Source organism: Pleurodeles waltl, chromosome 12 (assembly GCF_031143425.1).
Source record: "Pleurodeles waltl isolate 20211129_DDA chromosome 12, aPleWal1.hap1.20221129, whole genome shotgun sequence".
NCBI lineage: Eukaryota > Metazoa > Chordata > Amphibia > Caudata > Salamandridae > Pleurodeles > Pleurodeles waltl.
In genome coordinates this window covers 126,322,351-126,348,486 of record NC_090451.1, presented here as the reverse complement: position 1 = coordinate 126,348,486, position 26,136 = coordinate 126,322,351, and the positions used below count along the sequence as shown (strand labels likewise).

Genomic DNA, 26,136 nt, shown 5'->3' with positions numbered 1-26,136 from the left:
GAGTTTTACAATTAGGGACCTATTGGTAGAGTCACTGCTTATGCAAATTGAAGGGTCAGAAGGGAGATGCGTCATTAAGATCTGTAAAAATCCATCTCTGGCAGCGGTGGGATTTGAACCCACGCCTCCAAAGAGACTGGAGCCTTAATCCAGGGCCTTAGACCGCTCGGCCACGCTACCTGTTGCTCTCAGTGTGTCTGTGCACTTCATGAGCACCGTAACCCTGAGTCTCCTCACTTAGTGTGGAAAGTCGAGTTGATAAACCATTTCATGGACATGATTACAATGTCGGGAGGGTGATGTGGTAATTGAAGGTTATCTCTCTTACTCAGTCACTGCACAAGTCTTCTCCCACCTGCTCGGACCTAGTGCAATCACCTTAAAAGACAACACTCTCCGAGCAATGACTTCCAACCAAGGTATAAGCACCTGCTCTACATAGGCAATGTGACTCCATCATTTTCTAATGAAACAAGTGTTCATACCGGTGGGCTCATTTCTTTGGGTGGGATCTAATGAATGAGCAGTTCATTCAAAAATAACTGAGGAGTTGCACGTATTCATGACATCAGCCCTATTGCCGCACCCAGTCTCCCCAACATACTGTTTAGCTTTCCAGTGACGTCATGTCTTGTGTGGCCTATTCACATTCCGCTGTTAATATTTTTTAGCCAATAGAATTTCACAGGCTCCCGTCTTTGAGCTCACATTGAAAAGGCACAAGTCCCAAAATGCAACCGGGTGCTGTTTAAAACTCCAGCACTGGTGGGCGGTGCTCCAGGTGACATGGGGTCCACCTGGATGCCCTGACTGCCTTTCACGTGACAGTCACAGACACACACAGGACAGAGGTTCAAAAGCTATTCTGAAAGAAGTAAGGACAACAGGCCCACGTGAAACTAAACTTTTTAAATAGATGATTTTTGTTTCTATTGACCTGGTTCTCACTCGTTCTGCGCGCCAAGTCAAATGTAAATGAGCCTCGCAATAAAAATGCACAGAGGATGGTAAAATTCACTTCACTCTGCGCTCGTTGATGCTGAGAGCATGGTTGTCAGCCCGCACGCTTGTTATTTTGATGTGGAATTACTTGATTGCTTTGTGATAATTTTCATTACTCCGAATTGCAAGTTCCCCTACCCCAGTAATAATGTTTGAGGTATTGCTTCCCTACCACACCAACAAGGCCACCCTCTGACCAAGTCCTTTGCCTCTCTTCAGAACTACCATAAGCCCCTCCATGCACTAGGAACTTTTTGCTTGACGACCATCTAGGCGTCCTTGGAATATTGATTTTTAGAAGTAACAATGTTTGTTTATTTTAACTAACTGACCTTTTTAGGGTCTCGCTTGATAGACTCTGTAGTATTCAGTAAAGGGCTTGGAGCCCGCATGTCTCTCACCATTTTTTTATTTATGTGGCACTCTTCTTTACAGTTTCCTAATTCATCAAGGCATGTCTTGCATCATTTCCGTTCCTCTCTGTAGAGCAGCGACCAAGCGTTGATTGATTCAGCTTAATCAGTGCCTGACCGCTGCTCCCCACCTGATCAAGGTACTATTTTTTCCTTTTACCTTCTAGTGCCCTGCAAACAGAAGGCTTGTGACTGGCAAAAACATGCCCAGCAGGACAACCAAAACTGTTAAGTTTTAAATTTAAATCGAACTTTCTTTTATTTTGCCAAATCGTCTTTTCCCACGTTCCACGCATGTTTTCTTTTGCTTTTGTTCGTGGGCACTCTTCTCAAAAGATGACGATTAGCTCGTTTAAAATATTGCAAATCAACAGTGTTTCTTTATTATGTGTAAATTCTGAAATTAATCTTTAACACATAATCCTGCGGTACACTTCAATCCACCCCACTCCAATCTTCCCCACTACAATCCACCCCATCCAGACCACTTCACCCACACTAATCCACCTCACTCCAGTCCAAATCACTCACCCGAATCCAATCCACTCTAACTCATCCTACTCCAATCCTCTCCACCCACCCCAAGCAAATCTGTCTCACTCCAATGTGCCCCACTATAATAAAAAACAATCTGCACCACTCCAAAACAATCTGTCCCACTTCGATCCAAAACAATCTGCCCCACTCCAATCTGCCCGACTCCACTTCAAAACAATCTCCCCTACTCCAATTCAAAACAATCTACCCCACTGCAATCTGCTGCACTCCAATCAAAAACAAACTACCACACTGCAATCCAAAACAATCTGCCATACTGCAATCGAAAACAATCTGTCCCACCCAAGGCAGTGGTGGCTGGTGCACTTTGAAAGGAGTTGGTGGGAGGGAAAAATAGTTCATCTGAAGCTAAGTGAAGAAATTGGAATAAAATAGTGCATTTTAACCCCTTCGCTGCCAGCCTTTTCCCCCTCAGGTGCCAGGCATTTTTTTGGCTATTTGGGGCAGGGCGCGCTTAGGCCCTCATAGATTTTTGTCCACATAAGCTATCCACGCCAAATTTGCGTCCTTTTTTTCCAACATCCTAGGGATTCTAGAGGTACCCAGACTTTGTGGGTTCCCCTGAAGGAGACCAAGAAATTAGCCAAAATACGGTAAACATTTTGTTTTAAAAAAGAAAAAAATGGAAAAAAGGGCTGGAGAAGAAGGCTTGTGGTTTTTGTCCCTGAAATTGGCATCAACAAAGGGTTTGCACTGCTAAAATCACCAGCTTCCCAGCTTTCAGGGACAGGCAGACTTGAATCAGAAAACCCAATTTTTCAACACAATTTTGGCATTTTACTGGGACATACCCCATTTTTACGATTTTGTGTGCTTTTAGCCTCCTTCCAGTCAGTGACAGAAATGGGTGTGAAACCAATGCTGGGTCCCAGTAACCTAAACATTTTTGAAAAGAAGACAACATTCTGAATTCAGCAATGGGTAACTTGTGTAGATCTTACAAGTGTTTCCTACAGAAAATAACAACTGAAATAAAAAAAAAATATTGAAATTGAGAAGAAAAAAACAGCCATTTTCCTCTACGTTTTACTCTGTAACTTTTTTCTGCAATGTCAGATTTTTGAAAGCAATATACCATTACGCCTGCTGGACTCTTCTGGTTGCGGGGATATATAGGGCTTGTAGGTTCATCAAGAACCCTAGGTATCCAGAGAAAATAAATGAGCTGCACCTTGCAGTGGGTTTTCATTCTATACCGGGTATACTGCAATTAATTTGCCGAAGTATATAGAGTGAAAAAAAGGTATCAAGAAAACCTTTCTATTTCCAAAATGGGCACAAGATAAGGAGTGAAGGAGCAGTGGTTATTTGCACATCTCTGAATTCTGGGGTGCCCACACTAGCATGCAAATTAAAGGGCATTTCTCAAATAGACGTCTTTTTTACACACTGTCTTATATTTGGAAGGAAAAAATGTAGATAAAGACAAGGGGCAGTAACTCTTGTTTTGCTATTCTATGTTTCCCCAAGTCTCCCGATAACATTTTTTACCTCACTTGTGTGGGTAGGCCTAGCGCCCGCGACAGGAAGTGCCCCAAAACACAACGTGGACACATCAAATTTTCCCAAAGAAAACCAAAACCTAGGTAAAAGACATTGTCATTTGCAACGCCAATAGCTCTAACTCTCACAAATGTGAGACCTTTCGCATTGCAAATGCTTGTTTTTTTGTGCAGGCAAGTGTGCGTGGAGCCTGCTTTGGTTCTTAAGACCTCAGACCTAAAGCAAAGCTTAGACAGAAACATAGCAATGTGCCCTTTGCACACAGTTAGAGATCCTACTAAATGGAGTCATATATAGGTCTGCACGGCCATTTTGCACAATTTTGTTGTGATATAAAGTTTCGGTAGAGCTCAATGAGAGCTGGTAGTTATGGCCGAGTGGTTAAGGTGATGGGCTTGAAATCCTTTGGGGGTTCCCTGCACGGGTTTGAATCCTGCTGACTACCTCTGTTGTTTATTTTAAACCTGATTTTTAAAATAACTGTGAAGAACACATTTACCAACTTTATTTGGGAAGATAGATAATTTACTTTAAATCTTTATTTAACAGAGGTTCGATTTTATTTTGCAGAGAGAAGAGCGGGTGACCGCGTGGGGAGAACAAATGATTTGTTAAACCTTCCATTTGAAGGTGATCTAAGCAGAATGAAGCAAAACAACAGCAGCGCCAATCAGCCGATTTCTTGGAGTCCACGGTTTAGGAGTTTACTTAGAAGGAGACTGTAAAAGAGTTTTAAAATTAGGGACCTATTGGTAGAGTCACTGCTTATGCAAATTGAAGGGTCAGAAGGGAGATGCGTCATTAAGATCTGTAAAAATCCATCTCTGGCAGCGGTGGGATTTGAACCCACGCCTCCAAAGAGACTGGAGCCTTAATCCAGCGCCTTAGACCGCTCGGCCACGCTACCTGTTGCTCTCAGTGTGTCTGTGCACTTCATGAGCACCGTAACCCTGAGTCTCCTCACTTAGTGTGGAAAGTCGAGTTGATAAACCATTTCATGGACATGATTACAATGTCGGGAGGGTGATGTGGTAATTGAAGGTTATCTCTCTTACTCAGTCACTGCACAAGTCTTCTCCCACCTGCTCGGACCTAGTGCAATCACCTTAAAAGACAACACTCTCCGAGCAATGACTTCCAACCAAGGTATAAGCACCTGCTCTACATAGGCAATGTGACTCCATCATTTTCTAATGAAACAAGTGTTCATACTGGTGGGCTCATTTCTTTGGGTGGGATCTAATGAATGAGCAGTTCATTCAAAAATAACCGAGGAGTTGCACGTATTCATGACATCAGCCCTATTGCCGCACCCAGTCTCCCCAACATACTGTTTAGCTTTCCAGTGACGTCATGTCTTGTGTGGCCTATTCACATTCCGCTGTTAATATTTTTTAGCCAATAGAATTTCACAGGCTCCCGTCTTTGAGCTCACATTGAAAAGGCACAAGTCCCAAAATGCAACCGGGTGCTGTTTAAAACTCCAGCACTGGTGGGCGGTGCCCCAGGTGACATGGGGCCCACCTGGATGCTCTGACTGCCTTTCACGTGACAGTCACAGACACACACAGGACAGAGGTTCAAAAGCTATTCTGAAAGAAGTAAGGACAACAGGCCCACGTGAAACTAAACTTTTTAAATAGATGATTTTTGTTTCTATTGACCGGGTTCTCACTCGTTCTGCGCGCCAAGTCAAATGTAAATGAGCTTCGCAATAAAAATGCACAGAGGATGGTAAAATTCACTTCACTCTGCGCTCGTTGATGCTGAGAGCATGGTTGTCAGCCCGCACGCTTGTTATTTTGATGTGGAATTACTTGATTGCTTTGTGATAATTTTCATTACTCCGAATTGCAAGTTCCCCTACCCCAGTAATAATGTTTGAGGTATTGCTTCCCTACCACACCAACAAGGCCACCCTCTGACCAAGTCCTTTGCCTCTCTTCAGAACTACCATAAGCCCCTCCATGCACTAGGAACTTTTTGCTTGACGACCATCTAGGCGTCCTTGGAATATTGATATTTAGAAGTAACAATGTTTGTTTATTTTAACTAACTGACCTTTTTAGGGTCTCGCTTGATAGACTCTGTAGTATTCAGTAAAGGGCTTGGAGCCCGCATGTCTCTCACCATTTTTTTATTTATGTGGCACTCTTCTTTACAGTTTCCTAATTCATCAAGGCATGTCTTGCATCATTTCCGTTCCTCTCTGTAGAGCAGCGACCAAGCGTTGATTGATTCAGCTTAATCAGTGCCTGACCGCTGCTCCCCACCTGATCAAGGTACTATTTTTTCCTTTTACCTTCTAGTGCCCTGCAAACAGAAGGCTTGTGACTGGCAAAAACATGCCCAGCAGGACAACCAAAACTGTTAAGTTTTAAATTTAAATCGAACTTTCTTTTATTTTGCCAAATCGTCTTTTCCCACGTTCCACGCATGTTTTCTTTTGCTTTTGTTCGTGGGCACTCTTCTCAAAAGATGACGATTAGCTCGTTTAAAATATTGCAAATCAACAGTGTTTCTTTATTATGTGTAAATTCTGAAATTAATCTTTAACACATAATCCTGCGGTACACTTCAATCCATCCCACTCCAATCTTCCCCACTACAATCCACCCCATCCAGACCACTTCACCCACACTAATCCACCTCACTCCAGTCCAAATCACTCACCCGAATCCAATCCATTCTAACTCATCCTATTCCAATCCTCTCCACCCACCCCAAGCAAATCTGTCTCACTCCAATGTGCCCCACTATAATAAAAAACAATCTGCACCACTCCAAAACAATCTGTCCCACTTCGATCCAAAACAATCTGCCCCACTCCACTTCAAAACAATCTCCCCTACTCCAATTCAAAACAATCTACCCCACTGCAATCTGCTGCACTCCAATCAAAAACAAACTACCACACTGCAATCCAAAACAATCTGCCATACTGCAATCGAAAACAATCTGTCCCACCCAAGGCAGTGGTGGCTGGTGCACTTTGAAAGGAGTTGGTGGGAGGGAAAAATAGTTCATCTGAAGCTAAGTGAAGAAATTGGAATAAAATAGTGCATTTTAACCCCTTCGCTGCCAGCCTTTTCCCCCTCAGGTGCCAGGCATTTTTTTGGCTATTTGGGGCAGGGCGCGCTTAGGCCCTCATAGATTTTTGTCCACATAAGCTATCCACGCCAAATTTGCGTCCTTTTTTTCCAACATCCTAGGGATTCTAGAGGTACCCAGACTTTGTGGGTTCCCCTGAAGGAGACCAAGAAATTAGCCAAAATACGGTAAACATTTTGTTTTAAAAAAGAAAAAAATGGAAAAAAGGGCTGGAGAAGAAGGCTTGTGGTTTTTGTCCCTGAAATTGGCATCAACAAAGGGTTTGCACTGCTAAAATCACCAGCTTCCCAGCTTTCAGGGACAGGCAGACTTGAATCAGAAAACCCAATTTTTCAACACAATTTTGGCATTTTACTGGGACATACCCCATTTTTACGATTTTGTGTGCTTTTAGCCTCCTTCCAGTCAGTGACAGAAATGGGTGTGAAACCAATGCTGGGTCCCAGTAACCTAAACATTTTTGAAAAGAAGACAACATTCTGAATTCAGCAATGGGTAACTTGTGTAGATCTTACAAGTGTTTCCTACAGAAAATAACAACTGAAATAAAAAAAAAATATTGAAATTGAGAAGAAAAAAACAGCCATTTTCCTCTACGTTTTACTCTGTAACTTTTTTCTGCAATGTCAGATTTTTGAAAGCAATATACCATTACGCCTGCTGGACTCTTCTGGTTGCGGGGATATATAGGGCTTGTAGGTTCATCAAGAACCCTAGGTATCCAGAGAAAATAAATGAGCTGCACCTTGCAGTGGGTTTTCATTCTATACCGGGTATACTGCAATTAATTTGCCGAAGTATATAGAGTGAAAAAAAGGTATCAAGAAAACCTTTCTATTTCCAAAATGGGCACAAGATAAGGAGTGAAGGAGCAGTGGTTATTTGCACATCTCTGAATTCTGGGGTGCCCACACTAGCATGCAAATTAAAGGGCATTTCTCAAATAGACGTCTTTTTTACACACTGTCTTATATTTGGAAGGAAAAAATGTAGATAAAGACAAGGGGCAGTAACTCTTGTTTTGCTATTCTATGTTTCCCCAAGTCTCCCGATAACATTTTTTACCTCACTTGTGTGGGTAGGCCTAGCGCCCGCGACAGGAAGTGCCCCAAAACACAACGTGGACACATCAAATTTTCCCAAAGAAAACCAAAACCTAGGTAAAAGACATTGTCATTTGCAACGCCAATAGCTCTAACTCTCACAAATGTGAGACCTTTCGCATTGCAAATGCTTGTTTTTTTGTGCAGGCAAGTGTGCGTGGAGCCTGCTTTGGTTCTTAAGACCTCAGACCTAAAGCAAAGCTTAGACAGAAACATAGCAATGTGCCCTTTGCACACAGTTAGAGATCCTACTAAATGGAGTCATATATAGGTCTGCACGGCCATTTTGCACAATTTTGTTGTGATATAAAGTTTCGGTAGAGCTCAATGAGAGCTGGTAGTTATGGCCGAGTGGTTAAGGTGATGGGCTTGAAATCCTTTGGGGGTTCCCTGCACGGGTTTGAATCCTGCTGACTACCTCTGTTGTTTATTTTAAACCTGATTTTTAAAATAACTGTGAAGAACACATTTACCAACTTTATTTGGGAAGATAGATAATTTACTTTAAATCTTTATTTAACAGAGGTTCGATTTTATTTTGCAGAGAGAAGAGCGGGTGACCGCGTGGGGAGAACAAATGATTTGTTAAACCTTCCATTTGAAGGTGATCTAAGCAGAATGAAGCAAAACAACAGCAGCGCCAATCAGCCGATTTCTTGGAGTCCACGGTTTAGGAGTTTACTTAGAAGGAGACTGTAAAAGAGTTTTAAAATTAGGGACCTATTGGTAGAGTCACTGCTTATGCAAATTGAAGGGTCAGAAGGGAGATGGTCATTAAGATCTGTAAAAATCCATCTCTGGCAGCGGTGGGATTTGAACCCACGCCTCCAAAGAGACTGGAGCCTTAATCCAGGGCCTTAGACCGCTCGGCCACGCTACCTGTTGCTCTCAGTGTGTCTGTGCACTTCATGAGCACCGTAACCCTGAGTCTCCTCACTTAGTGTGGAAAGTCGAGTTGATAAACCATTTCATGGACATGATTACAATGTCGGGAGGGTGATGTGGTAATTGAAGGTTATCTCTCTTACTCAGTCACTGCACAAGTCTTCTCCCACCTGCTCGGACCTAGTGCAATCACCTTAAAAGACAACACTCTCCGAGCAATGACTTCCAACCAAGGTATAAGCACCTGCTCTACATAGGCAATGTGACTCCATCATTTTCTAATGAAACAAGTGTTCATACTGGTGGGCTCATTTCTTTGGGTGGGATCTAATGAATGAGCAGTTCATTCAAAAATAACCGAGGAGTTGCACGTATTCATGACATCAGCCCTATTGCCGCACCCAGTCTCCCCAACATACTGTTTAGCTTTCCAGTGACGTCATGTCTTGTGTGGCCTATTCACATTCCGCTGTTAATATTTTTTAGCCAATAGAATTTCACAGGCTCCCGTCTTTGAGCTCACATTGAAAAGGCACAAGTCCCAAAATGCAACCGGGTGCTGTTTAAAACTCCAGCACTGGCGGGCGGTGCCCCAGGTGACATGGGGCCCACCTGGATGCTCTGACTGCCTTTCACGTGACAGTCACAGACACACACAGGACAGAGGTTCAAAAGCTATTCTGAAAGAAGTAAGGACAACAGGCCCACGTGAAACTAAACTTTTTAAATAGATGATTTTTGTTTCTATTGACCGGGTTCTCACTCGTTCTGCGCGCCAAGTCAAATGTAAATGAGCCTCGCAATAAAAATGCACAGAGGATGGTAAAATTCACTTCACTCTGCGCTCGTTGATGCTGAGAGCATGGTTGTCAGCCCGCACGCTTGTTATTTTGATGTGGAATTACTTGATTGCTTTGTGATAATTGTCATTACTCCGAATTGCAAGTTCCCCTACCCCAGTAATAATGTTTGAGGTATTGCTTCCCTACCACACCAACAAGGCCACCCTCTGACCAAGTCCTTTGCCTCTCTTCAGAACTACCATAAGCCCCTCCATGCACTAGGAACTTTTTGCTTGACGACCATCTAGGCGTCCTTGGAATATTGATATTTAGAAGTAACAATGTTTGTTTATTTTAACTAACTGACCTTTTTAGGGTCTCGCTTGATAGACTCTGTAGTATTCAGTAAAGGGCTTGGAGCCCGCATGTCTCTCACCATTTTTTTATTTATGTGGCACTCTTCTTTACAGTTTCCTAATTCATCAAGGCATGTCTTGCATCATTTCCGTTCCTCTCTGTAGAGCAGCGACCAAGCGTTGATTGATTCAGCTTAATCAGTGCCTGACCGCTGCTCCCCACCTGATCAAGGTACTATTTTTTCCTTTTACCTTCTAGTGCCCTGCAAACAGAAGGCTTGTGACTGGCAAAAACATGCCCAGCAGGACAACCAAAACTGTTAAGTTTTAAATTTAAATCGAACTTTCTTTTATTTTGCCAAATCGTCTTTTCCCACGTTCCACGCATGTTTTCTTTTGCTTTTGTTCGTGGGCACTCTTCTCAAAAGATGACGATTAGCTCGTTTAAAATATTGCAAATCAACAGTGTTTCTTTATTATGTGTAAATTCTGAAATTAATCTTTAACACATAATCCTGCGGTACACTTCAATCCATCCCACTCCAATCTTCCCCACTACAATCCACCCCATCCAGACCACTTCACCCACACTAATCCACCTCACTCCAGTCCAAATCACTCACCCGAATCCAATCCATTCTAACTCATCCTATTCCAATCCTCTCCACCCACCCCAAGCAAATCTGTCTCACTCCAATGTGCCCCACTATAATAAAAAACAATCTGCACCACTCCAAAACAATCTGTCCCACTTCGATCCAAAACAATCTGCCCCACTCCACTTCAAAACAATCTCCCCTACTCCAATTCAAAACAATCTACCCCACTGCAATCTGCTGCACTCCAATCAAAAACAAACTACCACACTGCAATCCAAAACAATCTGCCATACTGCAATCGAAAACAATCTGTCCCACCCAAGGCAGTGGTGGCTGGTGCACTTTGAAAGGAGTTGGTGGGAGGGAAAAATAGTTCATCTGAAGCTAAGTGAAGAAATTGGAATAAAATAGTGCATTTTAACCCCTTCGCTGCCAGCCTTTTCCCCCTCAGGTGCCAGGCATTTTTTTGGCTATTTGGGGCAGGGCGCGCTTAGGCCCTCATAGATTTTTGTCCACATAAGCTATCCACGCCAAATTTGCGTCCTTTTTTTCCAACATCCTAGGGATTCTAGAGGTACCCAGACTTTGTGGGTTCCCCTGAAGGAGACCAAGAAATTAGCCAAAATACGGTAAACATTTTGTTTTAAAAAAGAAAAAAATGGAAAAAAGGGCTGGAGAAGAAGGCTTGTGGTTTTTGTCCCTGAAATTGGCATCAACAAAGGGTTTGCACTGCTAAAATCACCAGCTTCCCAGCTTTCAGGGACAGGCAGACTTGAATCAGAAAACCCAATTTTTCAACACAATTTTGGCATTTTACTGGGACATACCCCATTTTTACGATTTTGTGTGCTTTTAGCCTCCTTCCAGTCAGTGACAGAAATGGGTGTGAAACCAATGCTGGGTCCCAGTAACCTAAACATTTTTGAAAAGAAGACAACATTCTGAATTCAGCAATGGGTAACTTGTGTAGATCTTACAAGTGTTTCCTACAGAAAATAACAACTGAAATAAAAAAAAAATATTGAAATTGAGAAGAAAAAAACAGCCATTTTCCTCTACGTTTTACTCTGTAACTTTTTTCTGCAATGTCAGATTTTTGAAAGCAATATACCATTACGCCTGCTGGACTCTTCTGGTTGCGGGGATATATAGGGCTTGTAGGTTCATCAAGAACCCTAGGTATCCAGAGAAAATAAATGAGCTGCACCTTGCAGTGGGTTTTCATTCTATACCGGGTATACTGCAATTAATTTGCCGAAGTATATAGAGTGAAAAAAAGGTATCAAGAAAACCTTTCTATTTCCAAAATGGGCACAAGATAAGGAGTGAAGGAGCAGTGGTTATTTGCACATCTCTGAATTCTGGGGTGCCCACACTAGCATGCGAATTAAAGGGCATTTCTCAAATAGACGTCTTTTTTACACACTGTCTTATATTTGGAAGGAAAAAATGTAGATAAAGACAAGGGGCAGTAACTCTTGTTTTGCTATTCTATGTTTCCCCAAGTCTCCCGATAACATTTTTTACCTCACTTGTGTGGGTAGGCCTAGCGCCCGCGACAGGAAGTGCCCCAAAACACAACGTGGACACATCAAATTTTCCCAAAGAAAACCAAAACCTAGGTAAAAGACATTGTCATTTGCAACGCCAATAGCTCTAACTCTCACAAATGTGAGACCTTTCGCATTGCAAATGCTTGTTTTTTTGTGCAGGCAAGTGTGCGTGGAGCCTGCTTTGGTTCTTAAGACCTCAGACCTAAAGCAAAGCTTAGACAGAAACATAGCAATGTGCCCTTTGCACACAGTTAGAGATCCTACTAAATGGAGTCATATATAGGTCTGCACGGCCATTTTGCACAATTTTGTTGTGATATAAAGTTTCGGTAGAGCTCAATGAGAGCTGGTAGTTATGGCCGAGTGGTTAAGGTGATGGACTTGAAATCCTTTGGGGGTTCCCTGCACGGGTTTGAATCCTGCTGACTACCTCTGTTGTTTATTTTAAACCTGATTTTTAAAATAACTGTGAAGAACACATTTACCAACTTTATTTGGGAAGATAGATAATTTACTTTAAATCTTTATTTAACAGAGGTTCGATTTTATTTTGCAGAGAGAAGAGCGGGTGACCGCGTGGGGAGAACAAATGATTTGTTAAACCTTCCATTTGAAGATGATCTAAGCAGAATGAAGCAAAACAACAGCAGCGCCAATCAGCCGATTTCTTGGAGTCCACGGTTTAGGAGTTTACTTAGAAGGAGACTGTAAAAGAGTTTTACAATTAGGGACCTATTGGTAGAGTCACTGCTTATGCAAATTGAAGGGTCAGAAGGGAGATGCGTCATTAAGATCTGTAAAAATCCATCTCTGGCAGCGGTGGGATTTGAACCCACGCCTCCAAAGAGACTGGAGCCTTAATCCAGCGCCTTAGACCGCTCGGCCACGCTACCTGTTGCTCTCAGTGTGTCTGTGCACTTCATGAGCACCGTAACCCTGAGTCTCCTCACTTAGTGTGGAAAGTCGAGTTGATAAACCATTTCATGGACATGATTACAATGTCGGGAGGGTGATGTGGTAATTGAAGGTTATCTCTCTTACTCAGTCACTGCACAAGTCTTCTCCCACCTGCTCGGACCTAGTGCAATCACCTTAAAAGACAACACTCTCCGAGCAATGACTTCCAACCAAGGTATAAGCACCTGCTCTACATAGGCAATGTGACTCCATCATTTTCTAATGAAACAAGTGTTCATACCGGTGGGCTCATTTCTTTGGGTGGGATCTAATGAATGAGCAGTTCATTCAAAAATAACTGAGGAGTTGCACGTATTCATGACATCAGCCCTATTGCCGCACCCAGTCTCCCCAACATACTGTTTAGCTTTCCAGTGACGTCATGTCTTGTGTGGCCTATTCACATTCCGCTGTTAATATTTTTTAGCCAATAGAATTTCACAGGCTCCCGTCTTTGAGCTCACATTGAAAAGGCACAAGTCCCAAAATGCAACCGGGTGCTTTTTAAAACTCCAGCACTGGCGGGCGGTGCTCCAGGTGACATGGGGTCCACCTGGATGCCCTGACTGCCTTTCACGTGACAGTCACAGACACACACAGGACAGAGGTTCAAAAGCTATTCTGAAAGAAGTAAGGACAACAGGCCCACGTGAAACTAAACTTTTTAAATAGATGATTTTTGTTTCTATTGACCTGGTTCTCACTCGTTCTGCGCGCCAAGTCAAATGTAAATGAGCCTCGCAATAAAAATGCACAGAGGATGGTAAAATTCACTTCACTCTGCGCTCGTTGATGCTGAGAGCATGGTTGTCAGCCCGCACGCTTGTTATTTTGATGTGGAATTACTTGATTGCTTTGTGATAATTTTCATTACTCCGAATTGCAAGTTCCCCTACCCCAGTAATAATGTTTGAGGTATTGCTTCCCTACCACACCAACAAGGCCACCCTCTGACCAAGTCCTTTGCCTCTCTTCAGAACTACCATAAGCCCCTCCATGCACTAGGAACTTTTTGCTTGACGACCATCTAGGCGTCCTTGGAATATTGATTTTTAGAAGTAACAATGTTTGTTTATTTTAACTAACTGACCTTTTTAGGGTCTCGCTTGATAGACTCTGTAGTATTCAGTAAAGGGCTTGGAGCCCGCATGTCTCTCACCATTTTTTTATTTATGTGGCACTCTTCTTTACAGTTTCCTAATTCATCAAGGCATGTCTTGCATCATTTCCGTTCCTCTCTGTAGAGCAGCGACCAAGCGTTGATTGATTCAGCTTAATCAGTGCCTGACCGCTGCTCCCCACCTGATCAAGGTACTATTTTTTCCTTTTACCTTCTAGTGCCCTGCAAACAGAAGGCTTGTGACTGGCAAAAACATGCCCAGCAGGACAACCAAAACTGTTAAGTTTTAAATTTAAATCGAACTTTCTTTTATTTTGCCAAATCGTCTTTTCCCACGTTCCACGCATGTTTTCTTTTGCTTTTGTTCGTGGGCACTCTTCTCAAAAGATGACGATTAGCTCGTTTAAAATATTGCAAATCAACAGTGTTTCTTTATTATGTGTAAATTCTGAAATTAATCTTTAACACATAATCCTGCGGTACACTTCAATCCACCCCACTCCAATCTTCCCCACTACAATCCACCCCATCCAGACCACTTCACCCACACTAATCCACCTCACTCCAGTCCAAATCACTCACCCGAATCCAATCCACTCTAACTCATCCTACTCCAATCCTCTCCACCCACCCCAAGCAAATCTGTCTCACTCCAATGTGCCCCACTATAATAAAAAACAATCTGCACCACTCCAAAACAATCTGTCCCACTTCGATCCAAAACAATCTGCCCCACTCCAATCTGCCCGACTCCACTTCAAAACAATCTCCCCTACTCCAATTCAAAACAATCTACCCCACTGCAATCTGCTGCACTCCAATCAAAAACAAACTACCACACTGCAATCCAAAACAATCTGCCATACTGCAATCGAAAACAATCTGTCCCACCCAAGGCAGTGGTGGCTGGTGCACTTTGAAAGGAGTTGGTGGGAGGGAAAAATAGTTCATATGAAGCTAAGTGAAGAAATTGGAATAAAATAGTGCATTTTAACCCCTTCGCTGCCAGCCTTTTCCCCCTCAGGTGCCAGGCATTTTTTTGGCTATTTGGGGCAGGGCGCGCTTAGGCCCTCATAGATTTTTGTCCACATAAGCTATCCACGCCAAATTTGCGTCCTTTTTTTCCAACATCCTAGGGATTCTAGAGGTACCCAGACTTTGTGGGTTCCCCTGAAGGAGACCAAGAAATTAGCCAAAATACGGTAAACATTTTGTTTTAAAAAAGAAAAAAATGGAAAAAAGGGCTGGAGAAGAAGGCTTGTGGTTTTTGTCCCTGAAATTGGCATCAACAAAGGGTTTGCACTGCTAAAATCACCAGCTTCCCAGCTTTCAGGGACAGGCAGACTTGAATCAGAAAACCCAATTTTTCAACACAATTTTGGCATTTTACTGGGACATACCCCATTTTTACGATTTTGTGTGCTTTTAGCCTCCTTCCAGTCAGTGACAGAAATGGGTGTGAAACCAATGCTGGGTCCCAGTAACCTAAACATTTTTGAAAAGAAGACAACATTCTGAATTCAGCAATGGGTAACTTGTGTAGATCTTACAAGTGTTTCCTACAGAAAATAACAACTGAAATAAAAAAAAAATATTGAAATTGAGAAGAAAAAAACAGCCATTTTCCTCTACGTTTTACTCTGTAACTTTTTTCTGCAATGTCAGATTTTTGAAAGCAATATACCATTACGCCTGCTGGACTCTTCTGGTTGCGGGGATATATAGGGCTTGTAGGTTCATCAAGAACCCTAGGTATCCAGAGAAAATAAATGAGCTGCACCTTGCAGTGGGTTTTCATTCTATACCGGGTATACTGCAATTAATTTGCCGAAGTATATAGAGTGAAAAAAAGGTATCAAGAAAACCTTTCTATTTCCAAAATGGGCACAAGATAAGGAGTGAAGGAGCAGTGGTTATTTGCACATCTCTGAATTCTGGGGTGCCCACATTAGCATGCAAATTAAAGGGCATTTCTCAAATAGACGTCTTTTTTACACACTGTCTTATATTTGGAAGGAAAAAATGTAGATAAAGACAAGGGGCAGTAACTCTTGTTTTGCTATTCTATGTTTCCCCAAGTCTCCCGATAACATTTTTTACCTCACTTGTGTGGGTAGGCCTAGCGCCCGCGACAGGAAGTGCCCCAAAACACAACGTGGACACATCAAATTTTCCCAAAGAAAACCAAAACCTAGGTAAAAGACATTGTCATTTGCAACGCCAATAGCTCTAACTCTCACAAATGTGAGACCTTTCGCATTGCAAATGCTTGTTTTTTTGTGCAGGCAAGTGTGCGTGGAGCCTGCTTTGGTTCTTAAGACCTCAGACCTAAAGCAAAGCTTAGACAGAAACATAGCAATGTGCCCTTTGCACACAGTTAGAGATCCTACTAAATGGAGTCATATATAGGTCTGCACGGCCATTTTGCACAATTTTGTTGTGATATAAAGTTTCGGTAGAGCTCAATGAGAGCTGGTAGTTATGGCCGAGTGGTTAAGGTGATGGGCTTGAAATCCTTTGGGGGTTCCCTGCACGGGTTTGAATCCTGCTGACTGCCTCTGTTGTTTATTTTAAACCTGATTTTTAAAATAACTGTGAAGAACACATTTACCAACTTTATTTGGGAAGATAGATAATTTACTTTAAATCTTTATTTAACAGAGGTTCGATTTTATTTTGCAGAGAGAAGAGCGGGTGACCGCGTGGGGAGAACAAATGATTTGTTAAACCTTCCATTTGAAGGTGATCTAAGCAGAATGAAGCAAAACAACAGCAGCGCCAATCAGCCGATTTCTTGGAGTCCACGGTTTAGGAGTTTACTTAGAAGGAGACTGTAAAAGAGTTTTAAAATTAGGGACCTATTGGTAGAGTCACTGCTTATGCAAATTGAAGGGTCAGAAGGGAGATGCGTCATTAAGATCTGTAAAAATCCATCTCTGGCAGCGGTGGGATTTGAACCCACGCCTCCAAAGAGACTGGAGCCTTAATCCAGGGCCTTAGACCGCTCGGCCACGCTACCTGTTGCTCTCAGTGTGTCTGTGCACTTCATGAGCACCGTAACCCTGAGTCTCCTCACTTAGTGTGGAAAGTCGAGTTGATAAACCATTTCATGGACATGATTACAATGTCGGGAGGGTGATGTGGTAATTGAAGGTTATCTCTCTTACTCAGTCACTGCACAAGTCTTCTCCCACCTGCTCGGACCTAGTGCAATCACCTTAAAAGACAACACTCTCCGAGCAATGACTTCCAACCAAGGTATAAGCACCTGCTCTACATAGGCAATGTGACTCCATCATTTTCTAATGAAACAAGTGTTCATACCGGTGGGCTCATTTCTTTGGGTGGGATCTAATGAATGAGCAGTTCATTCAAAAATAACTGAGGAGTTGCACGTATTCATGACATCAGCCCTATTGCCGCACCCAGTCTCCCCAACATACTGTTTAGCTTTCCAGTGACGTCATGTCTTGTGTGGCCTATTCACATTCCGCTGTTAATATTTTTTAGCCAATAGAATTTCACAGGCTCCCGTCTTTGAGCTCACATTGAAAAGGCACAAGTCCCAAAATGCAACCGGGTGCTTTTTAAAACTCCAGCACTGGCGGGCGGTGCTCCAGGTGACATGGGGTCCACCTGGATGCCCTGACTGCCTTTCACGTGACAGTCACAGACACACACAGGACAGAGGTTCAAAAGCTATTCTGAAAGAAGTAAGGACAACAGGCCCACGTGAAACTAAACTTTTTAAATAGATGATTTTTGTTTCTATTGACCTGGTTCTCACTCGTTCTGCGCGCCAAGTCAAATGTAAATGAGCCTCGCAATAAAAATGCACAGAGGATGGTAAAATTCACTTCACTCTGCGCTCGTTGATGCTGAGAGCATGGTTGTCAGCCCGCACGCTTGTTATTTTGATGTGGAATTACTTGATTGCTTTGTGATAATTTTCATTACTCCGAATTGCAAGTTCCCCTACCCCAGTAATAATGTTTGAGGTATTGCTTCCCTACCACACCAACAAGGCCACCCTCTGACCAAGTCCTTTGCCTCTCTTCAGAACTACCATAAGCCCCTCCATGCACTAGGAACTTTTTGCTTGACGACCATCTAGGCGTCCTTGGAATATTGATTTTTAGAAGTAACAATGTTTGTTTATTTTAACTAACTGACCTTTTTAGGGTCTCGCTTGATAGACTCTGTAGTATTCAGTAAAGGGCTTGGAGCCCGCATGTCTCTCACCATTTTTTTATTTATGTGGCACTCTTCTTTACAGTTTCCTAATTCATCAAGGCATGTCTTGCATCATTTCCGTTCCTCTCTGTAGAGCAGCGACCAAGCGTTGATTGATTCAGCTTAATCAGTGCCTGACCGCTGCTCCCCACCTGATCAAGGTACTATTTTTTCCTTTTACCTTCTAGTGCCCTGCAAACAGAAGGCTTGTGACTGGCAAAAACATGCCCAGCAGGACAACCAAAACTGTTAAGTTTTAAATTTAAATCGAACTTTCTTTTATTTTGCCAAATCGTCTTTTCCCACGTTCCACGCATGTTTTCTTTTGCTTTTGTTCGTGGGCACTCTTCTCAAAAGATGACGATTAGCTCGTTTAAAATATTGCAAATCAACAGTGTTTCTTTATTATGTGTAAATTCTGAAATTAATCTTTAACACATAATCCTGCGGTACACTTCAATCCACCCCACTCCAATCTTCCCCACTACAATCCACCCCATCCAGACCACTTCACCCACACTAATCCACCTCACTCCAGTCCAAATCACTCACCCGAATCCAATCCACTCTAACTCATCCTACTCCAATCCTCTCCACCCACCCCAAGCAAATCTGTCTCACTCCAATGTGCCCCACTATAATAAAAAACAATCTGCACCACTCCAAAACAATCTGTCCCACTTCGATCCAAAACAATCTGCCCCACTCCAATCTGCCCGACTCCACTTCAAAACAATCTCCCCTACTCCAATTCAAAACAATCTACCCCACTGCAATCTGCTGCACTCCAATCAAAAACAAACTACCACACTGCAATCCAAAACAATCTGCCATACTGCAATCGAAAACAATCTGTCCCACCCAAGGCAGTGGTGGCTGGTGCACTTTGAAAGGAGTTGGTGGGAGGGAAAAATAGTTCATATGAAGCTAAGTGAAGAAATTGGAATAAAATAGTGCATTTTAACCCCTTCGCTGCCAGCCTTTTCCCCCTCAGGTGCCAGGCATTTTTTTGGCTATTTGGGGCAGGGCGCGCTTAGGCCCTCATAGATTTTTGTCCACATAAGCTATCCACGCCAAATTTGCGTCCTTTTTTTCCAACATCCTAGGGATTCTAGAGGTACCCAGACTTTGTGGGTTCCCCTGAAGGAGACCAAGAAATTAGCCAAAATACGGTAAACATTTTGTTTTAAAAAAGAAAAAAATGGAAAAAAGGGCTGGAGAAGAAGGCTTGTGGTTTTTGTCCCTGAAATTGGCATCAACAAAGGGTTTGCACTGCTAAAATCACCAGCTTCCCAGCTTTCAGGGACAGGCAGACTTGAATCAGAAAACCCAATTTTTCAACACAATTTTGGCATTTTACTGGGACATACCCCATTTTTACGATTTTGTGTGCTTTTAGCCTCCTTCCAGTCAGTGACAGAAATGGGTGTGAAACCAATGCTGGGTCCCAGTAACCTAAACATTTTTGAAAAGAAGACAACATTCTGAATTCAGCAATGGGTAACTTGTGTAGATCTTACAAGTGTTTCCTACAGAAAATAACAACTGAAATAAAAAAAAAATATTGAAATTGAGAAGAAAAAAACAGCCATTTTCCTCTACGTTTTACTCTGTAACTTTTTTCTGCAATGTCAGATTTTTGAAAGCAATATACCATTACGCCTGCTGGACTCTTCTGGTTGCGGGGATATATAGGGCTTGTAGGTTCATCAAGAACCCTAGGTATCCAGAGAAAATAAATGAGCTGCACCTTGCAGTGGGTTTTCATTCTATACCGGGTATACTGCAATTAATTTGCCGAAGTATATAGAGTGAAAAAAAGGTATCAAGAAAACCTTTCTATTTCCAAAATGGGCACAAGATAAGGAGTGAAGGAGCAGTGGTTATTTGCACATCTCTGAATTCTGGGGTGCCCACACTAGCATGCAAATTAAAGGGCATTTCTCAAATAGACGTCTTTTTTACACACTGTCTTATATTTGGAAGGAAAAAATGTAGATAAAGACAAGGGGCAGTAACTCTTGTTTTGCTATTCTATGTTTCCCCAAGTCTCCCGATAACATTTTTTACCTCACTTGTGTGGGTAGGCCTAGCGCCCGCGACAGGAAGTGCCCCAAAACACAACGTGGACACATCAAATTTTCCCAAAGAAAACCAAAACCTAGGTAAAAGACATTGTCATTTGCAACGCCAATAGCTCTAACTCTCACAAATGTGAGACCTTTCGCATTGCAAATGCTTGTTTTTTTGTGCAGGCAAGTGTGCGTGGAGCCTGCTTTGGTTCTTAAGACCTCAGACCTAAAGCAAAGCTTAGACAGAAACATAGCAATGTGCCCTTTGCACACAGTTAGAGATCCTACTAAATGGAGTCATATATAGGTCTGCACGGCCATTTTGCACAATTTTGTTGTGATATAAAGTTTCGGTAGAGCTCAATGAGAGCTGGTAGTTATGGCCGAGTGGTTAAGGTGATGGGCTTGAAATCCTTTGGGGGTTCCCTGCACGGGTTTGAATCCTGCTGACTGCCTCTGTTGTTTATTTTAAACCTGATTTTTAAAATAACTGTGAAGAACACATTTACCAACTTTATTTGGGAAGATAGATAATTTACTTTAAATCTTTATTTAACAGAGGTTCGATTTTATTTTGCAGAGAGAAGAGCGGGTGACCGCGTGGGGAGAACAAATGATTTGTTAAACCTTCCATTTGAAGGTGATCTAAGCAGAATGAAGCAAAACAACAGCAGCGCCAATCAGCCGATTTCTTGGAGTCCACGGTTTAGGAGTTTACTTAGAAGGAGACTGTAAAAGAGTTTTAAAATTAGGGACCTATTGGTAGAGTCACTGCTTATGCAAATTGAAGGGTCAGAAGGGAGATGCGTCATTAAGATCTGTAAAAATCCATCTCTGGCAGCGGTGGGATTTGAACCCACGCCTCCAAAGAGACTGGAGCCTTAATCCAGGGCCTTAGACCGCTCGGCCACGCTACCTGTTGCTCTCAGTGTGTCTGTGCACTTCATGAGCACCGTAACCCTGAGTCTCCTCACTTAGTGTGGAAAGTCGAGTTGATAAACCATTTCATGGACATGATTACAATGTCGGGAGGGTGATGTGGTAATTGAAGGTTATCTCTCTTACTCAGTCACTGCACAAGTCTTCTCCCACCTGCTCGGACCTAGTGCAATCACCTTAAAAGACAACACTCTCCGAGCAATGACTTCCAACCAAGGTATAAGCACCTGCTCTACATAGGCAATGTGACTCCATCATTTTCTAATGAAACAAGTGTTCATACTGGTGGGCTCATTTCTTTGGGTGGGATCTAATGAATGAGCAGTTCATTCAAAAATAACCGAGGAGTTGCACGTATTCATGACATCAGCCCTATTGCCGCACCCAGTCTCCCCAACATACTGTTTAGCTTTCCAGTGACGTCATGTCTTGTGTGGCCTATTCACATTCCGCTGTTAATATTTTTTAGCCAATAGAATTTCACAGGCTCCCGTCTTTGAGCTCACATTGAAAAGGCACAAGTCCCAAAATGCAACCGGGTGCTGTTTAAAACTCCAGCACTGGCGGGCGGTGCCCCAGGTGACATGGGGCCCACCTGGATGCTCTGACTGCCTTTCACGTGACAGTCACAGACACACACAGGACAGAGGTTCAAAAGCTATTCTGAAAGAAGTAAGGACAACAGGCCCACGTGAAACTAAACTTTTTAAATAGATGATTTTTGTTTCTATTGACCGGGTTCTCACTCGTTCTGCACGCCAAGTCAAATGTAAATGAGCCTCGCAATAAAAATGCACAGAGGATGGTAAAATTCACTTCACTCTGCGCTCGTTGATGCTGAGAGCATGGTTGTCAGCCCGCACGCTTGTTATTTTGATGTGGAATTACTTGATTGCTTTGTGATAATTGTCATTACTCCGAATTGCAAGTTCCCCTACCCCAGTAATAATGTTTGAGGTATTGCTTCCCTACCACACCAACAAGGCCACCCTCTGACCAAGTCCTTTGCCTCTCTTCAGAACTACCATAAGCCCCTCCATGCACTAGGAACTTTTTGCTTGACGACCATCTAGGCGTCCTTGGAATATTGATATTTAGAAGTAACAATGTTTGTTTATTTTAACTAACTGACCTTTTTAGGGTCTCGCTTGATAGACTCTGTAGTATTCAGTAAAGGGCTTGGAGCCCGCATGTCTCTCACCATTTTTTTATTTATGTGGCACTCTTCTTTACAGTTTCCTAATTCATCAAGGCATGTCTTGCATCATTTCCGTTCCTCTCTGTAGAGCAGCGACCAAGCGTTGATTGATTCAGCTTAATCAGTGCCTGACCGCTGCTCCCCACCTGATCAAGGTACTATTTTTTCCTTTTACCTTCTAGTGCCCTGCAAACAGAAGGCTTGTGACTGGCAAAAACATGCCCAGCAGGACAACCAAAACTGTTAAGTTTTAAATTTAAATCGAACTTTCTTTTATTTTGCCAAATCGTCTTTTCCCACGTTCCACGCATGTTTTCTTTTGCTTTTGTTCGTGGGCACTCTTCTCAAAAGATGACGATTAGCTCGTTTAAAATATTGCAAATCAACAGTGTTTCTTTATTATGTGTAAATTCTGAAATTAATCTTTAACACATAATCCTGCGGTACACTTCAATCCATCCCACTCCAATCTTCCCCACTACAATCCACCCCATCCAGACCACTTCACCCACACTAATCCACCTCACTCCAGTCCAAATCACTCACCCGAATCCAATCCATTCTAACTCATCCTATTCCAATCCTCTCCACCCACCCCAAGCAAATCTGTCTCACTCCAATGTGCCCCACTATAATAAAAAACAATCTGCACCACTCCAAAACAATCTGTCCCACTTCGATCCAAAACAATCTGCCCCACTCCACTTCAAAACAATCTCCCCTACTCCAATTCAAAACAATCTACCCCACTGCAATCTGCTGCACTCCAATCAAAAACAAACTACCACACTGCAATCCAAAACAATCTGCCATACTGCAATCGAAAACAATCTGTCCCACCCAAGGCAGTGGTGGCTGGTGCACTTTGAAAGGAGTTGGTGGGAGGGAAAAATAGTTCATCTGAAGCTAAGTGAAGAAATTGGAATAAAATAGTGCATTTTAACCCCTTCGCTGCCAGCCTTTTCCCCCTCAGGTGCCAGGCATTTTTTTGGCTATTTGGGGCAGGGCGCGCTTAGGCCCTCATAGATTTTTGTCCACATAAGCTATCCACGCCAAATTTGCGTCCTTTTTTTCCAACATCCTAGGGATTCTAGAGGTACCCAGACTTTGTGGGTTCCCCTGAAGGAGACCAAGAAATTAGCCAAAATACGGTAAACATTTTGTTTTAAAAAAGAAAAAAATGGAAAAAAGGGCTGGAGAAGAAGGCTTGTGGTTTTTGTCCCTGAAATTGGCATCAACAAAGGGTTTGCACTGCTAAAATCACCAGCTTCCCAGCTTTCAGGGACAGGCAGACTTGAATCAGAAAACCCAATTTTTCAACACAATTTTGGCATTTTACTGGGACATACCCCATTTTTACGATTTTGTGTGCTTTTAGCCTCCTTCCAGTCAGTGACAGAAATGGGTGTGAAACCAATGCTGGGTCCCAGTAACCTAAACATTTTTGAAAAGAAGACAACATTCTGAATTCAGCAATGGGTAACTTGTGTAGATCTTACAAGTGTTTCCTACAGAAAATAACAACTGAAATAAAAAAAAAATATTGAAATTGAGAAGAAAAAAACAGCCATTTTCCTCTACGTTTTACTCTGTAACTTTTTTCTGCAATGTCAGATTTTTGAAAGCAATATACCATTACGCCTGCTGGACTCTTCTGGTTGCGGGGATATATAGGGCTTGTAGGTTCATCAAGAACCCTAGGTATCCAGAGAAAATAAATGAGCTGCACCTTGCAGTGGGTTTTCATTCTATACCGGGTATACTGCAATTAATTTGCCGAAGTATATAGAGTGAAAAAAAGGTATCAAGAAAACCTTTCTATTTCCAAAATGGGCACAAGATAAGGAGTGAAGGAGCAGTGGTTATTTGCACATCTCTGAATTCTGGGGTGCCCACACTAGCATGCGAATTAAAGGGCATTTCTCAAATAGACGTCTTTTTTACACACTGTCTTATATTTGGAAGGAAAAAATGTAGATAAAGACAAGGGGCAGTAACTCTTGTTTTGCTATTCTATGTTTCCCCAAGTCTCCCGATAACATTTTTTACCTCACTTGTGTGGGTAGGCCTAGCGCCCGCGACAGGAAGTGCCCCAAAACACAACGTGGACACATCAAATTTTCCCAAAGAAAACCAAAACCTAGGTAAAAGACATTGTCATTTGCAACGCCAATAGCTCTAACTCTCACAAATGTGAGACCTTTCGCATTGCAAATGCTTGTTTTTTTGTGCAGGCAAGTGTGCGTGGAGCCTGCTTTGGTTCTTAAGACCTCAGACCTAAAGCAAAGCTTAGACAGAAACATAGCAATGTGCCCTTTGCACACAGTTAGAGATCCTACTAAATGGAGTCATATATAGGTCTGCACGGCCATTTTGCACAATTTTGTTGTGATATAAAGTTTCGGTAGAGCTCAATGAGAGCTGGTAGTTATGGCCGAGTGGTTAAGGTGATGGACTTGAAATCCTTTGGGGGTTCCCTGCACGGGTTTGAATCCTGCTGACTACCTCTGTTGTTTATTTTAAACCTGATTTTTAAAATAACTGTGAAGAACACATTTACCAACTTTATTTGGGAAGATAGATAATTTACTTTAAATCTTTATTTAACAGAGGTTCGATTTTATTTTGCAGAGAGAAGAGCGGGTGACCGCGTGGGGAGAACAAATGATTTGTTAAACCTTCCATTTGAAGATGATCTAAGCAGAATGAAGCAAAACAACAGCAGCGCCAATCAGCCGATTTCTTGGAGTCCACGGTTTAGGAGTTTACTTAGAAGGAGACTGTAAAAGAGTTTTACAATTAGGGACCTATTGGTAGAGTCACTGCTTATGCAAATTGAAGGGTCAGAAGGGAGATGCGTCATTAAGATCTGTAAAAATCCATCTCTGGCAGCGGTGGGATTTGAACCCACGCCTCCAAAGAGACTGGAGCCTTAATCCAGCGCCTTAGACCGCTCGGCCACGCTACCTGTTGCTCTCAGTGTGTCTGTGCACTTCATGAGCACCGTAACCCTGAGTCTCCTCACTTAGTGTGGAAAGTCGAGTTGATAAACCATTTCATGGACATGATTACAATGTCGGGAGGGTGATGTGGTAATTGAAGGTTATCTCTCTTACTCAGTCACTGCACAAGTCTTCTCCCACCTGCTCGGACCTAGTGCAATCACCTTAAAAGACAACACTCTCCGAGCAATGACTTCCAACCAAGGTATAAGCACCTGCTCTACATAGGCAATGTGACTCCATCATTTTCTAATGAAACAAGTGTTCATACCGGTGGGCTCATTTCTTTGGGTGGGATCTAATGAATGAGCAGTTCATTCAAAAATAACTGAGGAGTTGCACGTATTCATGACATCAGCCCTATTGCCGCACCCAGTCTCCCCAACATACTGTTTAGCTTTCCAGTGACGTCATGTCTTGTGTGGCCTATTCACATTCCGCTGTTAATATTTTTTAGCCAATAGAATTTCACAGGCTCCCGTCTTTGAGCTCACATTGAAAAGGCACAAGTCCCAAAATGCAACCGGGTGCTGTTTAAAACTCCAGCACTGGCGGGCGGTGCTCCAGGTGACATGGGGTCCACCTGGATGCCCTGACTGCCTTTCACGTGACAGTCACAGACACACACAGGACAGAGGTTCAAAAGCTATTCTGAAAGAAGTAAGGACAACAGGCCCACGTGAAACTAAACTTTTTAAATAGATGATTTTTGTTTCTATTGACCTGGTTCTCACTCGTTCTGCGCGCCAA

General features: G+C 42.6%; 9 non-coding genes across 9 annotated transcripts; 2 read left to right on the top strand and 7 right to left on the bottom strand.

Moving 5' to 3' along the window:
• Positions 1–98: 98 nt before the first annotated feature.
• Positions 99–180, bottom strand: TRNAL-AAG (transfer RNA leucine (anticodon AAG)). Its single transcript has one exon. It is a non-coding gene; the product is annotated as a tRNA-Leu (tRNA).
• Positions 181–4,301: 4,121 nt separating this feature from the next.
• Positions 4,302–4,383, bottom strand: TRNAL-AAG (transfer RNA leucine (anticodon AAG)). Its single transcript has one exon. It is a non-coding gene; the product is annotated as a tRNA-Leu (tRNA).
• A 4,105-nt stretch (positions 4,384–8,488) lies between these two features.
• Positions 8,489–8,570, bottom strand: TRNAL-AAG (transfer RNA leucine (anticodon AAG)). The gene has a single exon. It is a non-coding gene; the product is annotated as a tRNA-Leu (tRNA).
• Positions 8,571–12,214: 3,644 nt separating this feature from the next.
• Positions 12,215–12,296, top strand: TRNAS-UGA (transfer RNA serine (anticodon UGA)). The gene has a single exon. It is a non-coding gene; the product is annotated as a tRNA-Ser (tRNA).
• Positions 12,297–12,676: 380 nt separating this feature from the next.
• Positions 12,677–12,758, bottom strand: TRNAL-AAG (transfer RNA leucine (anticodon AAG)). The gene has a single exon. It is a non-coding gene; the product is annotated as a tRNA-Leu (tRNA).
• A 4,121-nt stretch (positions 12,759–16,879) lies between these two features.
• On the bottom strand, positions 16,880–16,961 carry TRNAL-AAG (transfer RNA leucine (anticodon AAG)). The gene has a single exon. It is a non-coding gene; the product is annotated as a tRNA-Leu (tRNA).
• A 4,121-nt stretch (positions 16,962–21,082) lies between these two features.
• TRNAL-AAG (transfer RNA leucine (anticodon AAG)) lies at positions 21,083–21,164 on the bottom strand. Its single transcript has one exon. It is a non-coding gene; the product is annotated as a tRNA-Leu (tRNA).
• Positions 21,165–24,808: 3,644 nt separating this feature from the next.
• TRNAS-UGA (transfer RNA serine (anticodon UGA)) lies at positions 24,809–24,890 on the top strand. Its single transcript has one exon. It is a non-coding gene; the product is annotated as a tRNA-Ser (tRNA).
• Positions 24,891–25,270: 380 nt separating this feature from the next.
• TRNAL-AAG (transfer RNA leucine (anticodon AAG)) lies at positions 25,271–25,352 on the bottom strand. The gene has a single exon. It is a non-coding gene; the product is annotated as a tRNA-Leu (tRNA).
• Between the last annotated feature and the right edge of the window lie 784 nt (positions 25,353–26,136).